The following is a 15,438-nucleotide window of genomic DNA, read 5'->3' on the forward strand; positions in this document are numbered from 1 at the left end:
TTTCTCTATGAGTTATTTTCATCTCTTGTTAGGTTGTCCATGGTAGTATGATGTCAAGGCAACACATAATGGGGAAAAATTATTTCATGATAAGTAAGGATAGTAGGAAATACCAAATGGATCCATTTCCTGATAAGGGAGAAAATAAATATGTTGGGTATAGTGTTATGTTTCTTAATGGTAAGGAGTTTCTCAAAGTATTGAAAATAGAACAAGACCATAGTTATGTGATTATGGTGAAATCTAAAGAAGTAGAGAATATTGAGACTAAACCTAAGGTGTCTGTAGAAGTTCAAATGTTGTTGGATCAATATAAGGATATTGTAGTCAAGTTGATACCCAATGCCTTGCATCCTATGAGAGAAATTAGTCATCAAATAGATTTAATACTAGGAGCTACCCTACCTAATAATGATGCTTACAAAACAACACTTTCACAAAATGGGGAAATAGAATAACACATGCAAGATTTTTTGGATAAAAGAATTATAAGGAAGAGTTTAAGCCCCTGTCTAGTTCCCACAATGGTAGACCCAAGAAGGGTGGTAAGTGGAGGATGTGTACTAATTCAAGCATCATTAATATGATTACTATCATATGTAGTTTTCCTATGCTTAGTATAGAGGACTTATTGGACTACTTGGGTGGAGCATGTTATTTCTCTAAGGTGGATTTAAAATTAGGGCACATCAAATTAGGATAAGACTAGGGTATGAATGGAAGAAAACTTTCAAAACTAATAATTAGGGTTATATGAATCATTGGTGATGCATTTTGGACTCACAAATATGCCTAGCTCCTTTATGCATGTTATGAATAAGGGCCTTGTTGATTCATTGGAAAATTTGTGATAGTCCATCTTGATGAAATTTTTATTATAAGTAGCACTGAGGAGGAACATCTCAAGAAATTGGACATGGTTCTTAGGAAGCTACATCAAGAAAATTTGATAATCAACTTGGCAAAGAGTAAGTTTCTTTAAACTGAATTGGTATATCTAGGCTTTGTGAAATCATAGGGTTGTTTGAAAATGGATCCTTAAAAGGTAGAATCCATTCTTAATTGACCAAATCCAAAGTCAACAGGGGATGTTAGGAGTTTTCATGAGTTAGCTTCATTTAATAAGAAGTTAATAAGAAGTTTTAGTCATATATGTGGCCCTATCCCTAATATCCTCAAAGGTGGAGTATCCTTAATACCATCAAAGGTAGAGTCAAGTGTCACTTGGCTTGGACTGATAAGGCTAACGACAGTTTTGAGATTCTAAAAAATAATGTTGAAGAGTTACCTTCCTTAATGTTGCCAAATTTTAATCAATTATTCACAGTTGAGTGTGATGCAAGATTGACATAGGACAATATTGAGTCAAGAGGACCATCCAGTAGCATTTTTTTGGAGAAGCTCAATGAGGTGAAACAAAATTATTCTGCCTTTGATATAGATTTGTATGTCATGGTACAAGAGTTAAAGAAATAGAGTCATTATTTGTTACCCAAATATTCAATTTTCTATACTGATTGTTGAAGTTTATGAAAGATCAATCCCACAACTTCTAAGAATCACCTGCATTCAAACATCTGTCACATAAAGAGAGAATAAAAAGCTATGGAGACTAGAACTCCAGGTCATAGATGAGACATTCTTGATGAGAAAAAAAGAGATTGCTATTATCAAAAGTGAATGAATGTTTTACAAAGAGATCAATCCTTATAAAAGGAGATCAAAACCATAGGTAAAACCTAGGTTACATGATAATATTTAATAAAAGAATTAATTATTATATGCCTAAAGTTTAGCTCAACTAAAGTAGAGATGATTAGTGACTTAATAATTGAATTAATCTGATTTAACTAATAAGAGAATAATTTATTCCTCTAACACCCCCCCTTAAGATGAACTTAAGGAGTAGCTACAAATCTAGAAACTACTACTAAAAGTAAATTTGGGTCCTGACAACAAGGCTTGATGAGGTACCCAAGCACAACTAGACCTTTGAAAAGAGGAGAAATAGAGAAAACCACATGGGAAAAACCTACTCCAAAAAGAGATGGAAATAATGCTAAAAATAACCAGTGAAGGACTAAAGAAGCCTCCAAACTAGGGAATGTCGCAACAGATAGGAACAAAAGATGATCATGAAGAACGCCATTGAAGTATGAAGCTATAAACATTGCCAAATTACTGATCTAAAGAACCTCCACTGTATAGAATATGACCTAGTAGAGAAGACTAAGTCTGAAGAGTTGATCAATTGAAGATGAAAGGTATCTTCATGGCCTCCAAAAATAGGAACGAAAGAATGTCTATATGGTAAATGATCTGTCTCACCAAAATGTATAGGTATCCAACCACTACAATCACCTAGTACATAGGATCAAATACTTAATACATAGCTCACTCGATCAAACCAAGAAAGCAACATAACCAACATAACCCAATATAATGTTGAGAGGTAAGACATGTACAATAAAATTGATTGCAATATCTCTTGTAGAAAGAAGAACTAGAAATATTAAGAGTGCAAAAGAAGTACAAACACCTATAATGGCATGTGTCATTGACACATCATGAGTCTAATGTTGTGGAAGGAACACTCACTTGACAAAAGAAGATGATGGATATGGCCAACATGAACCCCCCCAAGGCACTTTATAATTTAGTGCAAGTACAAGAAAACACAAAGATGTGCAAGATTATCAAATACAATAGGAGTAGCACTTTATCTTAGTGTGTTTGCAAAAATACTACAAAATGGATGTCAATAAAGATCAAAAGATTATTAAGGTTGATACAAGAGATAATGCAACCCATGAAAATTCATCTGAAGCAAAAAAATTGATCTTCAAACCTAGAAAAACCAAAATATCTACCAGAATGCAAAAAAGAAAAAAAAATTGAATGGGATGTGCTTGGAGTAGAATTTGGAAAATAGAATGTTTAGAGATATGTCTCCCGAAGTGCAAAGTAGAATCTCTAACTTTGACTACATAAACTAGCAGCCAAAAAACATCAAAAGTAAAAAGAAATTGCACCACCATGATGCACTTGAAATCATCTTTCTGACAGCATCTTGTTTGCAAAGAATGGAGTCTGGATGAGCAAGTTATGACCAAAAAACCATAGGTAGGTCAAAAAATAATTGTAAGGGAAAACATAGGTGAAACAATTCGATTTTTGTGCAACAACACATTAGTTTTTGTACCAAAATACCTCAATTTTTGTACTATAAATATCAATTTTTGTACCCAAAAAATCTTGATTTGTGCACAAAAGAATCTTGATTTACAAGCCAAAAAACTTGATCCAAGTGCCAAAAAATCTCAATTTTTGTGCCAAGAATCTTGATTTTAGCACCAAAAATCCTCAATTTTTGTGTAAAAAATCTCATTTTTCAAGAAAAAAAATTGTTTTTTGTGCTGAAAAATGTCAATTTTTGAGCCAAAAATTACTGAAAATCACAAAATATCACCTTGGGAAACATACCTAACCTAAGAGCAATATTTTTTTCCTCAAATTCTAATTGTGTCCAAATTGGACCAATTTTAAATGAGAATAAGGTTTTTTGGGTGCTCTGAGCTCAATGGTGAGGTCCATTTGGGCTCAAAGTACACCAAAATTTAGTGTCCCCTCATATCTAATACATAAATCCTTTAAAAAATGAAACCCTTCAAAAGAAAAAACACAGATCTGAAAGCCAAGATAAACCTCTCATATCAAAATAGGGGCATGAAGATCTAGAGCTCTAATACTATGTTGAAGTTGATGAAAGATCAACCCCATAGCTCCCAAGAATCACCTGCATGCAAACACCTATCACAGAAAGAGAGAATAAAAAGCTATGGAGGCTAGAATTCCTAGATCCATAGATGAGACATTCTTGATGAGCAAAAAAGAGATTGCTATTATCAAAAGTGAATGAATGTTTACAAAGCGATCGATTCTTATAAAAGGAGATCAGAACCCTAATAGGTTAACCTACATTGCATGATAATAATTAATATAAGAACTAATTATTATATGCCTAAAGTTTAGCTTAAGTAAACTAGAGATAATAAGTTACTCAATAATTAAATCAATATGATTTGATTAATAAAATAATACTTTGTTACTCTAACACTGATAATCATGCTTTTAGCTTTTTAAATAGGTGGGAGAAGTTTAAAAAAATGCTTAAAATGGGTGGAGAAATTGCAAGCCTATACTTTTATCATTGAGCATAAGAAGTGTACCACAGATAAGGTGGTATATTCTTTGAGCAAAAGGCTTGTCACGATACAAGAAATTCAATTGCGAATTGAAGGATTAGAAGGTTCCAAAGGCTTGTATAAGGAAGACAAAGATTTTGCAGAGGCCTATATAGTTTTCTCTCAATTTGCTAATTCTTTCCATGTTGACTATTTTGATTTTATTTTTTAGGATGGAAATCTATTTTATAGGACACTTTTTGTGCTTTTCTCAACGTTCAATGAGGGAAAATATAATCAAAGAATAACATCGATATAGCCTTGGAGGGCATTTTGGGCTAGACAAGACCCTATAAATGTAACAAAACTCTATCATTGGCCTACGATATAGAGTGATGTTAGGAATTTTGTAGAACTCTATTCAATTTGTCAAAGGAGAAAAGGTACACCATCTAATGTGTACCTTTACCAACCATTGGCTATTCCTACTAGGCCCTAGGAATGTCTTAGCATGTACTTTGTCCTAGGATTTCCAAAAATAGTTAGGGGATTTTAAAAGGTGTACGTAGTAGTGGATAGATTCATTAAAATGGAACATTTCATCCCATGTAGAAGTAGCAATTACATTTCATACAATGGAGGGCTATTCTTTAAGGAAATTGTTAAAATTCATGGGCTTCCGCTTAATCTTATTAGTGACAGATACTAAAAGTTTGTAGGTCATTTTTGAAGCTCTAGTGGCCAATGGAATCTTAGGAACACTAGAAGCCAATGAAGACTACACATATCCAACATGGATTGAGGTCCCAATAAAAGGAAAAACCCTACTAGAATCCCTAGTAGTCGGGTATAACATCAACATATGGTAGAACCCCACGCAAATCCCTAATAGTCAACACAACACTAGTAGAAGGACAACCCCTAGTCAAAGCATCAATAGACAACTCCATCTTCCACCATATTATTTATATTTTCTAGATCATAATATACAATTATTAAATTTAAAAAAAAAAAAAAAAAATATTAATAATAATTATTTTTATGATTATATATTTTGGCACAGTGTTGTTGATATTAGATTGGTTTTGACATGTGAGTGTCAACACACTTAAGTCATTTACTTAGTTCATGCCAAACTAGTAATACATGCCAAGCACAACATGTAAATATTAGACCATGTCAAGTTGCAATGAGTTTCGAGTCACTCAAGTGCCAAGTAGATAGGCCATGCCAAGTGATTTCGGAGCCGAGTAAATAGTGGATGTCAAGTAATGCAGGTGCTGAGCTATAGTATATAGAATAGTGCATGCCGAGCATCAGATACTTCATATGTTAAGTGACATAGTTTTGATATATTTGTTTGTAATGGCACAAAAAACTATGTAAACCATTTTTGAGCCAACTTAAGATTATATTTTGATATTTTGGAGATAAGGACAAATCTCTATTTGGATTCCCTATGCAATTACATGTAACCAATCATAAAATATGAAGGATTAAGTGGGAAAATGGATGAATTTTAGCCATAGATTCATACCTAACCTTAAGCCACCTAAGTCTTCTTAAGGAGGATGAAGCCCTAAACTCTTAATGCATAGTGAAGTGAGTAAGTAAGGAATTGAAGGAGTGAACAAGATAGTTTGCATGCATAGCATTCAAGGTGAGTTAGAAGTTATGAAGAAAAAGTGAATTGTAGAATCAATTAGAGAAGAATAAAGGATAGAAAAAAGAATACAACATTGAGACATCTGATCATGAAGAATCAATAAGACATTGTTTAGAGACGATTTGTTATTAGGAAAGCAAGTGCCAACCGTAGGATCTATGCTAAGATGTTTTAATAGGTGATTTCAGTTAATTCTCTTAAGCAAAGTAGTCCTAACAGGTTGTATGAAATCCTTTAATAGGGTGCTTAGTTGTAAGTTGAAGTCCTTTAACAATGCACACTTTTAACAGGGTGTTGAAATCCTCTAACAAGGTGAGACCTAATAGTCTTTGTAAGCCTTTAACAAGGTAGACCTTTCACAGGGTAGATCATGTTTCATGGTCAAAAGATTGTGACCTTCATTGGATACACTTTATTACTACAGTAGTGAAGATTTGTGGGTGTTATTCCCACCCCAATTTCACCTTCTCACTTGGAGGGTTTCTAGGTAATCATATTTGTTGTTATGTATGTGAATGCTTACATGGTTACATGATTTAGATGCATATGCTTTACATGCTATTTTAGCTTACTTATAAATGCATGTGATAAATGAATGGTGAAAATTTTATGGGTCCAAGTTTAAACTACTAATTCAACCCCCCGCCCCCCCTAGAAGTTTACCTTTCCGCTTGTAATTCCAACAATTGGTATTAGAGCCTTGTTCTCTAAAAGAGAAGCTTTGTAGATTTGAGGAAAGATCTTGAAATGGAAGTCTACAAGTTGAGAAAGACTATTAAAAACTAGGAGATTAAAATATATCTCATACTACATGAACTGAATGAAGAAAGAGAGGAACTAAAGAAATCCTTGAAGAGAAGGAAAGAGATTGCTATTGCAGAGAATGACACACTATACAAAGAGATAGACACTACCAAGCTATTTGCAGATGGTGACTCCAATGAATTTGATGCAAAAATTTTAGATCTAATGGAAAAGAATAGAGTCCAAGCTAAGGAAATCAAAAATCTCAAGATAGAACAAGAATGGCAAGCTATACTACTATGTAAGGTGATTGAACAAAAGAAGAAAGCTATGGAAGACAAATCCATGATTGAAGAAGACAAAAGAATTTTGGTCAACATATTGGAAGAGAAGTCAATAGAGCTAACCAAGATTTCCAACATGTAATTGGATACTCTAAGTCAAATGATGAATGCCAACTATGAATTGAATTTCAAGGACATTGAGATAACTACATTGAATTTGTAGAATGAACAATTGCAGAGTGACCTAAAGAGGGAAAAGGAATTTGTTGAAAGTTTCAACAAGCCAAATGAAGTCATCAAATACATTGAGCAACTATTGAGATCCTCTAGATCCAACAATGATACATTAGGACTGGGATACACAAGAACTAAAGAAGGAGAATCGTCCAAAGTTGCAGAAGAAAGGAATATCAAAGGTGAGAACTCCAAACCTACTTGTCATAATTGTGGTAAGAAAGAACATACAGCTAATATGTGCAGGAGCAAGATCACAAGTCAGAATGTCAAGCCTAAGAACATGGCTCATTGTCATAAGTGCAACAAGCAAGGTCATTAGGCACATGAATACAGAACCAGGACCATGCATACACAAAGATTTGAAGGATATTGCTACAATTGTTAGAAGTATGGACATAGAGCTTTTGAATGCAGATCCAGATCTATATGGTCATCAAACAAGTCAACAAAAGTAAGAAACAATGGGAATTCTTACAATTGAGATTATAATACAAGCTATAGTTGTCATTATTGTCAAGAATATGGACATGTTCCTAAGAATTGTATTAGGACACACTTCCGTGGCAATTACAAAAGATGGTTAAGTCAAACTACATGCTTTAGCTATTTGAAGACTGGTCACATCAATAAATACCATCCAACTAGGTCAAAGGCAATAAGTTGTGAATTAGATAAAGGTAAATGCAAGGAAGATATTGGACACATTAGACATGAGATGAAAAAGACATGGAAAAAGAAAGATGTTTGCAACACATCAAATGGAGAAGGAATCACTTGACCCAATGGGTTAGGTGATCACACCTCATCAAACTAGGCAAATAAGAGATATGTGGGACTAATATTTAAAGGTTATATCATACATTAGTTCCAAAAGGAGATAATACTAAAAATAATACATTAGAATGATTAAAGATGCAAGATGTTATTATAAATTCAAGACAAATCTTTAGGTTTTTTATGTTGTTTCCGAGTATGAAAAGTTTCCTATATATGTCGAGTGGAGTGCTAGTTGAAGCTGAGCTGTCAGACTAGTTAGTTGATGTCGAGCTCATAGTAGTTGCCAAGTGATGGAAATATCAATAGATGCTGAATGAACTTGAAATTGGTTATTGTTGAGCTTACAACTGTGTAAGCACTAAACATTAAATGCAAGGTTTTCAAAGGGTATATGATCAATTTTAACTCATTTTTCATCATTTCAAAATTGAGAAAGAGTGCGAAGAGCTAGAAGTGACTTGGAAATTCTTCAGAAGCAATTGAAAAAGATTTGTGTAGTGATTCATTGCTAGTTTGTCAAATTTTCTAAGGTATTTATCAAGAGCCAAGTTATGTAGTTTAAATTTTCATAAACCCTAGTTTGACACAATGACATTAAGCTCAAAAAATGCTGAAGGGAAGTTTTAAATGTTTAGCTAGTTAGTAAGGAAGTTAAGTAGCCAGTATTTAAAGTCATTCCTAACATAGCTTATAAAGAAGACCCTTCTGGCACATTATCTATGATCCTCCCAAATGTGATAATGGTGCAAGATGTGAGGAAATGCCACAATTGCAAGATAGGAAGCATTGGTAACATGGAAATAAGAGGTGCATACAACAAGTTGTGTGAAAATAGTGTTTTGAAGGAAGAATACAAAAATGTTGAGAAAAAGGGTTTAACACGAGCCCTGGACTTTCCAAATGTATTCAAAATTGAGTGTATACATATTGTACAGATCTGAATTTATGACGATTCCTTGTGGCTGGAAGGAGGACCAGGGTAAGTGCACAAAGTTGTGGTGCCAAAAGGGGGGTATAAGTGGACACCTTTTTCCTGAAATTTGCAAATTTTGAACTTCAACAAGAATTTGAAGATAGTTACGCTCAAAATTTTCAAATATGACAAAAAAAAAGTCGTAGTCCTTTGAATCTAGTTTCTAAACTACTAATTTTTTTTCAAAATGGTTTAGTTTTAGGTCCTCAAAAAAGGGGGCCACAAAAAGTGGTACTGTTTATTCCAAAAAAACATAGCACAGTACAAAGTGTGCCCCCCTAAAATTTTAACTTTTTTTTTGAAATTTTTTAATCGCTCTGGTCAAAAGTTACTTAACACTATGTAGTTTATCCCAGATTTTTTGAGTAATTTTATAATGTCTATTTTTTTTTTAACGAATTTTTTAACTAGACACATCCCAAAAACATGAAATATCTGTGTGCTCCCCCTAGAAATAATTGAAAACTAATCTAAAATCAAAACTTTTTTTTTTCAAAGTGTGTAGAATGGAGTCTAGTTTCTAAAAAACTAAGTTGTTACAAAATTTGATGAACGAGCTAAAATCTATAGCCCAATTAGTACGTGGTGGTTTTTGACAAAAAGTGAACATACATTCAAAAGAAATTATAGATGAAAGGCTTGAAATAGTTCAAATTAAAAATAAATTATATGGTTAGATAGCTAACATAGAGACCTATAATGCTATGTAACCTGATCTTATCGATACCCAACCACGAGAAATCTTGAAGGGGAGCACAGAAGAAAAAACAATCATTTTTTGTATGTTTGCTGGAAAACACGTCTCAGGCCTATTCATCAAATCCAAACCTTTGGGTTGGATCTCCAAGGCAAAACCAAGCCTTAGGCTTGGGTTTGATTAAGGTTTAAATAGCGCGTGCGCCCTATAGTGCGTACGCGCTATAGCGTGCACATGCTATTTAAACCTCAGCTCTAAATAGCGCGTGCGCACTATTAAGATGTAAGTTGCAAAAGAGAACTAGGTGGGGGGGGGGGGATAGGGGAATGGCTATGTGTGTGCATGAAAGAGATAGAGAGAAAGTAGGGGATAGGAGAGGGGAGAGAGAAAGTGAGAAAGAGTAGGGGTGGCAAAGAGAATATAGGATGAGAGAGAGAGAGTAGAGGTGACAAAGAGAGGAAGTGTGAGAGAGAGTACGGGTGGAAAAGAGAGAGTGCGGGATGGGGGAAAGAGATTTAAAGTAGGGGATGGGAGAGAGAGGAAGTGTGAGAGAGAGTACAGGTTGGGAGAGAGAGATTAAGAGTAGGGGATGGAGGAGAGAGAGAGTAGGTGATGGGAGACAGAGTGGGAGAGGAAGAACTTGAGAGAGAGGAGGATGGGAGTGCATGTGTGTGAAAGAGAGAGAGTATGGAATGGGAGAGGGGGAAGACAAAGTAGCTCAAGAGAGAGTAGGGGATGGAAGAGAGAGTAGGTGATGGGAGAGGGAGTGGGAGAGGGGGAGACAGGGGGGAATAGAAATGTGTGTGTGTGTGTGTGTGTGTGTGTGTGAGAGAGAGAGAGAGAGAGAGAGAGAGAGAGAGAGAGAGAGAGAGAGGAGGGGATAGGAGAGAGTGTGAAAATTTAAGAGAGAATAGAGGGTGGCACAAAGAGAGAGAGTGGAGAGGGAGAGAGTAAGAGTGAGAGTGAGAGAGAGAGTAGGCAGTGGGAGAGGGAGTGGGAGAGGGAGAGCAAGTGAGAGAAAAAGAAGGGGATGGAAGAGGAGAGAGGGGGGATGGGTGTGTGTGTGTGTCAAAGAGAGAGAGTCAAGAATGAGAGAGGGGAGAGAGATATAGAGAGTAGGAAATGGTAGAGGGATGGGAGAGAGAGGGAGAGTGAGAGAGAGAGAGAGAGAGAGATAATAGGCGGTGGGAGAGGGAGTGGGAGGGAGAGAGAGGTGGAATGGAAGCATTTAAGAGAGATAGAGTAGGGGATGGGAGAGAGGAGGCAGTGGGACAAGGACTGCGAGAGAGAGAGAGAGGGGGGAATGGGAATGTGTATTTATTTATAAGAGAGATAGAGTAAAGGATGGGAGAGAGTGTGAGAGTTTGAGAGAAAGTAGTAGGGGATGGGAGAGAGAGTGAGAGTAAGGGATGGGAGAGAGAGAGAGAGAGAGAGAGAGAGAGAGAGAGAGAGAGAGAGAGAGAGAGAGAGAGAGAGAGAGAGAGAAAGAGAACTTGAGAGAGATAGATAGTAGGTAGTAGGAGAGGGAGTGGGAGAGGGAGAGGGAGAGGGAGAGAAATAGGGGGATGGGAGTGTGTGTGACAGATGTAGAGAGTAGGGGATGGGAGAGAGTGTGAAAGTGTGAAAGTAGGGGGTGGCAAAGAGAGAGTACGATGATGGGGGAGAGAAAGCAGGCAATGGGAGAGGAAAAGAGAGAGGGAGGATGGGAGTGTGTGTGTGTGTAAGAGAGATAGAGCAGGGGATGGGAGAGAGTGTGAGAGTGTAAGAGTAGGGGGTGGATGTGAGAGAGAGTACGATGATGGGGGAGAGAAAGTAGGTGGTGGGAGAGGGAAAGAGAGAGGGGGGATGGGGGTGTATGTGTAAGAGAGATAGAGTAGGGGATGGGAGAGAGTGAGAGTGTGAGAGAGTAGGGGATGGGAGAGAAGAGAGAGAGTAGGGGATGGGGGAGAGTGTGAGAGTGTGAGAGAGTAGGGGATGGGAGATGAGAGAGAGAGCAAGGGATGGGGGAGAGAAAGTAGGCGGTGGGAGAGAGAGTGGGAGAGGCAGAGAGAGCTTGTACAAGATGGGAGAGAGAGAGAGAGTAGAGAGGGAGAGAGAGAACTTGAGAGAGAGAGATAATAGGTAGTAGTAGTGTGAGTGTGAGAGAGAGTATGGGGTGGTAGAGAGAGTACGAGGATGGGGGAGAGAAAGTAGGCAGTGGGAGAGGGAGAGAGAGGGGGAATGAGAATGTGTGTAAGAGTGACAAATTAGGGGATGGAAGAGAAGATCTAGAGAGTAGGGGATGGGGGAGAGAAATTAGGTGGTAGGAGAGGGAGAGAGATAGGGGGGATAAGAGTGTGTGTGAGAGATCTAAAGAGCCGGGGATGGGAGAGGAGAGGGGGTGAGAGAGGTAGAGAGAGTAGGTGGTGGGAGAGGGAGAGTGAGAGAGAGTAAAGGATGGGAAAGAGTAGGAAGAGAGAGGGAGGGGATGGGAGAGAGAGTAGGGAGGATAGAGAGTAGGGAGGATGGGGAGTGATGTGTTTTGAGAAAGTAGGGGGTGGCAGAGAGAGAGTACGATGATAGGGGAGATAAAGTAGGTGGTGGGAGAGGAAAATAGAGAGGGGGGATGGGAGTGTGTGTGTAAGAGAGACAAAGTAGGGGATGGGACAGAGTGTGAGAGTGTGAGAGTAGGGGGTGGCAGAGAGAGAGAGTACGATGATGGGGGAGAGAAAGTAGGTGATGGGAGAGGGAAAGAGAGAGGAGGGGATGGGGGTGTATGTGTAAGAGAGATAGAGTAGGGGATGGGAGAGAGTGAGAGTGTGAGAGAGTAGGGGATGAGAGAGAGTGAGAGTGTGAGAGAGTAGGGGATGGGAGAGAAGAGAGAGAGTAGGGGACGGGGGAGAGTGTGAGAGTGTGAGAGAGTAGGGGATGGGAGTCGAGAGAGAGAGAGTAGGGGATGGGGGAGAGAAAGTAGGCGATGGGAGAGAGAGTGGGAGAGGCAGAGAGAGCTTTTACAAGATGGGGGAGAGAGAGTAGAGAGGGAGAGAGAGAACTTGAAAGAGAGAGATAGTAGGTAGTAGTAGTGTGAGGGTGAGAGGGAGTACGACGATGGGGAGAGAAAGTAGGCAGCGGGAGAGGGAGAGAGAGGGGGAATGGGAACGTGTGTAAGAGAGGCAAAGTAGGGGATGGGAGAGAAGAGAAAGAGTAGGGGATGGGGGAGAGAAATTAGGTGGTAGGAGAGGGAGAGGGAGAGAGATAGGGGGGATAAGAGTGTGTGTGAGATATCTAAAGAGTCGGGGATAGGAGAGGAGAGGGGGTGAGAGAGGTAGAGAGAGTAGGTGGTGGGAGAGGGAGGGTGAGAGAGAGTAAAGGATGGGAGAGAGTAGGAAGAGAGAGATGGAGGGGATGGGAGAGAGAGTAGGGAGGATGGGGAGTGATGTGTTTTGAGATAGTGCATACGCGCTATAGTGCGTACCCACTATCTAAAATCACCAAAAAATGGTAAAAAAAAAACCTTGGGGCCCATTTCATCCATTTTTAACTTTTGGTCTATTATGCTCTCTGTTATTCCGACAGAAAACACGGGTTTCAACATCTAGCAAACACTATTTCAACACTTTTGGAAGCTAGCAAACACCAAATTCAATCATTGGATACGTGATTTGAAGAATTTTTGAATATTCTTTTAATAGAAAAGGTTAGTGCAATCCATTTTAAATATTGTTTGTCGATATATAGATACAAATTTGATTATAATTTGATATGTTATGTAATATATAGTGAATTCATTAAAAATTGTATATTTGAATGAAATGTTATTTTGAAATGGTTAGAAATTTGACAAGTCATTTGATATATATTGTGTATTCATTCAAATAATTATAATTTTTATATGTAATTGAATAATTTGTAATTTACACATTTTAAGTAATTGGGATGTTTGAATAATTTGACATGTAGAAATCATCATCATGCCAAGGAAGAAACCAAAGATTCAAACAAATGTAGATAGGGAGAGAGATTTGACAATTAAAAGAGATAAAATGAAATTACTACATGAACAAAGAAAATTGCAAAGCAATGATGAAGAATTAACTTTCGAAGAGGATCAAGAACCACTAGTACAAAGAAACAAGGAGGAAGAATTAGAAAGACAAAGAGAACGAATGAGATTGTTATGCTCAAGAAGACAATTGAATTGTGAAGCTACACCATCCTCCAATGTTGGAGTCATATCGTCCGCTACACCATCTTTGAATGTTGGAGTCATATCATCCACTACACCATCTTCCAATGTTGAAGTCATATCATCCTCTCATGTTGAAGAGACACTGATTTATAGATCCGACGATATACACACTCCATCATGTCATGTTGAAAGCACAAAATCAACACATCAAGTAGGTGATATTCCATCTTTTACATCTTATTGCCAAGGAACATCATCTTCAGTTCAAGGTACGCAATACACTCAACCTTATATTGATGTTCAAAATGTTGAGAGAATTGAAGAGATTAGAACACCTTCTAGAATTCGTTTTAGAAAACCAAAATATTTGATTGATATTGATACTAACATTTTGAAATCAATGCCTGACAAGATTAGCAAGCGTACTTGTCAAAGAAAAGTTAATCATATGTGAAGATTATTTTTTGAACAATTAAATATTACAGGTCAATGTCAATTATTTGTTGAAATGATGAGGAATTTGAAATTTAGGCCTATCATGAAGATTCTTGGGCTGAGAACGATGGATGATTCAAATGAAAGAAATATTGTAAAGAATCTAATGAGTGCTTATGACAAAGTGGGTTTTAAATCACACACCAAAGATAGTAATATCACAAGACGAGTACTCACATCGACAATAGTTAGTATCCAAATGAAGAAAACTTGACTCATGAGAAAGACAAGCAAAACATTAAAAATTGGTAGAGGTACCTTAAGGAGAGCTATGCTAAGGCGTGAGAGATTAGAAGATCCAACAAAAAATAAGTTATGAACATTTAGCAGTAGACTACCGCGAAAGGATAAAGAAATTAGTGAAGCCTTGAAATCATTGATCGAAGATTTTTGGAAAAATAACACACGTGTTTCTCCTAATCAAAGAGATGTTGTAAGAAGGAGGATTGGTAGCCGAAATCGCAAGCCACATGCGAAACATTTTTTGGACTCAACTCAGACACAATTTTTTGCAAAATTTATTGGTATGTATCCTCAAATTCGAATAAGTCAGATTTTTTGAGATGGGTAAACCTTTTTATGTGAAAATAAATCACACACGCACAACTTGTTGTTGTAGGATACATATTGAATTTTCTAACCATTTTGATGTTTTTAGGCACATATGCATAGTTTTGCATTCTCAGTTTGTTTTGTAGGATTGTGACATAAAAGAGCCACCAAGATCTTCAAGGGAATTCATATCCAACATTTTATATGAAATAGGGGACGGCCAACAATTTTACAAGACATCATGCTTGGATGGTACGTGCTTATTTTGTGGTTCTTTGCAACTTTTATCAACTTGTCAACATATGGATAGTACACATGCAATTGAAAATGAAATAGTAGATTACAAAAAATTCAAGATAGTGACATATGCTCTAAAAGATGGGAAACATGGTAAAAGATGTGATCTAGTTATTGAACAGATTCCAGTGTATGAGTTCATAAAGATTTTTCGTGAAAAGATTATGTACGAGTATGCAAGGCATACCCATAGAGCTCGATGGTTGGATTTGCAATTCAAGTTGTGCAAGGATACGTTTCCATTGGATACCATTGTTTCGGTTGTAGATTTTGCAGAGAACTACACACTACAACCACAAAATGAGGTGCAAGCAAAGTATTATACATCTCAACAGGTTTCTATATTTGTTCACATAACATTCAT

Source organism: Cupressus sempervirens, chromosome 5 (genome assembly GCF_028749045.1).
Source record: "Cupressus sempervirens isolate cs-2001-9-10 chromosome 5, ASM2874904v1, whole genome shotgun sequence".
NCBI lineage: Eukaryota > Viridiplantae > Streptophyta > Pinopsida > Cupressales > Cupressaceae > Cupressus > Cupressus sempervirens.